This window comes from Schistocerca serialis, unplaced genomic scaffold, assembly GCF_023864345.2.
Source record: "Schistocerca serialis cubense isolate TAMUIC-IGC-003099 unplaced genomic scaffold, iqSchSeri2.2 HiC_scaffold_991, whole genome shotgun sequence".
In the NCBI taxonomy this organism is placed as follows: Eukaryota; Metazoa; Arthropoda; class Insecta; order Orthoptera; family Acrididae; genus Schistocerca; species Schistocerca serialis.
This window is the reverse complement of record NW_026048619.1, coordinates 25,001-30,000: the sequence shown is the minus strand read 5'-3', so window position 1 is coordinate 30,000 and position 5,000 is coordinate 25,001. Positions and strand designations below refer to the sequence as shown.

At 52.4% G+C, this 5,000-nt stretch overlaps 1 non-coding gene across 1 annotated transcript in view; it reads left to right on the top strand.

The window, feature by feature from the left end:
* Positions 1-3,624: 3,624 nt before the first annotated feature.
* LOC126454589 (small subunit ribosomal RNA) overlaps positions 3,625-5,000 on the top strand; it is a 1,909-nt gene continuing 533 nt past the window's right edge. The window contains exon 1 of the ribosomal RNA XR_007585244.1: positions 3,625-5,000. This exon is cut by the window's right edge and continues 533 nt beyond it. This is a non-coding gene — a ribosomal RNA (small subunit ribosomal RNA).

Here is a 5,000-nt window from a genome sequence, read left to right as displayed (position 1 = left end):
ATCCAATTACGATAATCACTATCAACGAACCTGCCGCCCCCCCCCCCAATACACCTTTCCCTACAACAATGTGTATCTGAACCTACGCTATATCGTACCTTAACCTAACCTATATCGTACCTTAACCTAACCTATATCGTACCTTAACCTAACCTATATCGTACCTTAACCTAACCTATATCGTACCTTAACCTAACCTATATCGTACCTTAACCTAACCTATATCGTACCTTAACCTAACCTATATCGTACCTTAACCTAACCTATATCGTACCTTAACCTAACCTATATCGTACCTTAACCTAACCTATATCGTGCCTTAACCTAACCTATATCGTGCCTTAACCTAACCTATATCGTGCCTTAACCTAACCTATATCGTGCCTTAACCTAACCTATATCGTGCCTTAACCTAACCTATATCGTGCCTTAACCTAACCTATATCGTGCCTTAACCTAACCTATATCGTGCCTTAACCTAACCTATATCGTGCCTTAACCTAACCTAATTTGTGCCTTAACCTAACCTAATTTGTGCCTTAACCTAACCTAATTTGTGCCTTAACCTAACCTAATTTGTGCCTTAACCTAACCTAATTTGTGCCTTAACCTAACCTAATTTGTGCCTTAACCTAACCTAATTTGTGCCGTAACCTAACCTAATTTGTGCCGTAACGTAACCCATGTTGTGCCGTAACGTAACCCATGTTGTGCCGTAACGTAACCCATGTTGTGCCGTAACGTAACCCATGTTGTGCCGTAACGTAACCCATGTTGTGCCGTAACGTAACCCATGTTGTGCCGTAACGTAACCCATGTTGTGCCGTAACCTAACCCATGTTGTGCCTTAACCTAACCCATGTTGTGCCTTAACCTAACCCATGTTGTGCCTTAACCTAACCCATGTTGTGCCTTAACCTAACCCATGTTGTGCCTTAACCTAACCCATGTTGTGCCTTAACCTAACCCACGTTGTGCCTTAACCTAACCTACGTTGTGCCTTAACCTAACCCATGTTGTGCCTTAACCTAACCCATGTTGTGCCTTAACCTAACCCATGTTGTGCCTTAACCTAACCCATGTTGTGCCTTAACCTAACCCATGTTGTGCCTTAACCTAACCCATGTTGTGCCTTAACCTAACCCATGTTGTGCCTTAACCTAACCCATGGTGTGCCTTAACCTAACCCATGTTGTGCCTTAACCTAACCCATGTTGTGCCTTAACCTAACCCACGTTGTGCCTTAACCTAACCCACGTTGTGCCTTAACCTAACCCACGTTGTGCCTTAACCTAACCCACGTTGTGCCTTAACCTAACCTACGTTGTGCCTTAACCTAACCCATGTTGTGCCTTAACCTAACCCATGTTGTGCCTTAACCTAACCCATGTTGTGCCTTAACCTAACCCATGTTGTGCCTTAACCTAACCCATGTTGTGCCTTAACCTAACCCATGGTGTGCCTTAACCTAACCCATGGTGTGCCTTAACCTAACCCATGGTGTGCCTTAACCTAACCCATGTTGTGCCTTAACCTAACCCATGTTGTGCCTTAACCTAACCCATGTTGTGCCTTAACCTAACCCATGTTGTGCCTTAACCTAACCCATGTTGTGCCTTAACCTAACCCATGTTGTGCCTTAACCTAACCCATGTTGTGCCTTAACCTAACCCATGTTGTGCCTTAACGTAACCCATGTTGTGCCTTAACGTAACCCATGTTGTGCCTTAACCTAACCTATAATGTGCCTTAACCTAACCTAAAGTGCGCCGTAACCTAAACTATATTGCGCCTTAACCTGACGCACGTTGTCGCTGAACCTGCTCTGTAATTGTTATGCAACCCGTTAAAGTAGTGTAGTGTTGCCTAACCGCAACCCTCGCAATATAGTTCGCTACTCGCACTGCCCGGTCCCCTGTGTATCGCGTCATGTTAAACACCTTGCAGGTGTTGCTGACTTTCCACATGCTCCTGCTATACACTGTAGTGTGGATAGCAGCAGGACGTACATGCCCCCCCCCCCTTCCCCCCTGCCTTCGCAAGCTGGTCGGTGAGAAGTTTGCATGTTCAATGCCCTTCGCATGCCGACGTACTCAGCCTACGTTGTGGTACGGCCTGTCACCTGTCCGCCGATGTACGCAAAACCCACAAACTGTACTGCACATTGCTCCGTATGTACTGAATGATACATCGTGGCCCATGTGACCGTATGACGACAGCGCCTAGCAACGGCGGACCATACAGTCCAAATATTGTGCACGCAGCTACGTGTCGTCTCCCTATAAGAGCTGGATTGCAGTGTGGTACGCCATACAGACGTGTGGGAGGAACGGACGCCCTGGATGGCGATCAGCATGAGCAGTCTGTTGATGTAGTGGAGCGTGTATTCGGACGTAGTCGTCTCTTCTCACACACCGTGATAGCATGTTGCACCGCGTTCCACATCTGCGACATGCTGCAGAGGCGGGCTGACAGTCGTTCGCGCAATGGACACCGCATACGTACGGGGTCTACCTTCCACGTGTTCTCTAGGCGTGCACATGTTGTTGCGTCTATGTGGGCAGACGTAGTGTGTTGTGACACCTGACACAGGCATGCAATACTCGTTGCAAATGGCGATGGACGTGTACGTTTGCTGGTGACGTTACGCAAATGAACAACCGGTAACCCGTTGTGGTGCGGTTGTTCTCGCTAGAGGTGAATCAGTGTTGGCGACGATCGGTCGAGCTATTAACCGGTTGTTTCAGGGATACCCACCATGCCCACGAACGTGAAAGGGGACCCACCATGCCCACGAACGTGAAAGGGGGATCTGGGTGTGAGGCGATACGCGGCGGTGGCTGGGTGGGACCGTCCCCGGCCGGTGAGGGGGGGCCGCCCGGCGTGCTGGCAGCGCGGTGCGTGGGCGCACGCGCTACAGCCGGCTGGTGGGGGCGGCCGGTGGCAGGCGCGCCGGCCGACGGACGCGGCAGGCGGCGCAGCTGCGCGCCGGCGCCCCCTGCTCGCGGCGCCTTGCGGCCAAAGTAGGTCCTCGCGGGCCCGGTGCGAAGCGCGGTGGCCATCTGCAGTGTGCTGGTCCGATTGAGGACTTTGTGCGCTGAGGATGCGCCGCCGCCCGGCGCTCGGCGCCGCGACGCCGTCTGCTGCTCGGTCGCCCCAGCGGTTCTCGCAGGTGGTTTGTATCGCAGCTGTGCGGACGTGTTGGCGCGTGCGCTGTGCTGGGAGAGTTCGCTTCGGCACCCAAGTAGGGCTTTTGTCCTTCTGTGGCGCTGGCGTTGGAGCTGCCGGTCACCGTAGGTGGCGCGTGTTGTCTCCCGCCGGCAATGCCACGACAGCACGCTCCCGGGCCTCTGTCGGCAGCGGCAAGCTCAGTTGGGAGCACGGGTGGTCGCACCTAAAGCGTCTACTCGCCTAACTCCGGGCGATTGCGCCTCTCTCGAACCCGACCAAGTACTTAGGACGGCGCTGCGCGCCGCCGGGACCTGAGAGGGTTTCGAGGTGTGTTGTGCAGGGGAGCTCAGCCTCCTCCTGTTTGCAGAATAATTGAGCGGACGCTTGCGTGTTCGCGCGGGCCCCCGGGACACACTCCCGGGCGGCCGGCTGCTCAGCTCTAGTTGACGCAGCTCCCTGGTTGATCCTGCCAGTAGTCATATGCTTGTCTCAAAGATTAAGCCATGCATGTCTCAGTACAAGCCGCATTAAGGTGAAACCGCGAATGGCTCATTAAATCAGTTATGGTTCCTTAGATCGTACCCACGTTACTTGGATAACTGTGGTAATTCTAGAGCTAATACATGCAAACAGAGTCCCGACCAGAGATGGAAGGGACGCTTTTATTAGATCAAAACCAATCGGTCGGCTCGTCCGGTCCGTTTGCCTTGGTGACTCTGAATAACTTAGGGCTGATCGCACGGTCCTCGTACCGGCGACGCATCTTTCAAATGTCTGCCTTATCAACTGTCGATGGTAGGTTCTGCGCCTACCATGGTTGTAACGGGTAACGGGGAATCAGGGTTCGATTCCGGAGAGGGAGCCTGAGAAACGGCTACCACATCCAAGGAAGGCAGCAGGCGCGCAAATTACCCACTCCCGGCACGGGGAGGTAGTGACGAAAAATAACGATACGGGACTCATCCGAGGCCCCGTAATCGGAATGAGTACACTTTAAATCCTTTAACGAGTATCTATTGGAGGGCAAGTCTGGTGCCAGCAGCCGCGGTAATTCCAGCTCCAATAGCGTATATTAAAGTTGTTGCGGTTAAAAAGCTCGTAGTTGGATTTGTGTCCCACGCTGTTGGTTCACCGCCCGTCGGTGTTTAACTGGCATGTATCGTGGGACGTCCTGCCGGTGGGGCGAGCCGAAGGCGTGCGACCGCCTCGTGCGTGCTCGTGCGTCCCGAGGCGGACCCCGTTGAAATCCTACCAGGGTGCTCTTTATTGAGTGTCTCGGTGGGCCGGCACGTTTACTTTGAACAAATTAGAGTGCTTAAAGCAGGCAAGCCCGCCTGAATACTGTGTGCATGGAATAATGGAATAGGACCTCGGTTCTATTTTGTTGGTTTTCGGAACCCGAGGTAATGATTAATAGGGACAGGCGGGGGCATTCGTATTGCGACGTTAGAGGTGAAATTCTTGGATCGTCGCAAGACGAACAGAAGCGAAAGCATTTGCCAAGTATGTTTTCATTAATCAAGAACGAAAGTTAGAGGTTCGAAGGCGATCAGATACCGCCCTAGTTCTAACCATAAACGATGCCAGCCAGCGATCCGCCGCAGTTCCTCCGATGACTCGGCGGGCAGCCTCCGGGAAACCAAAGCTTTTGGGTTCCGGGGGAAGTATGGTTGCAAAGCTGAAACTTAAAGGAATTGACGGAAGGGCACCACCAGGAGTGGAGCCTGCGGCTTAATTTGACTCAACACGGGAAACCTCACCAGGCCCGGACACCGGAAGGATTGACAGATTGATAGCTCTTTCTTGATTCGGTGGGTGGTGGTGCATGG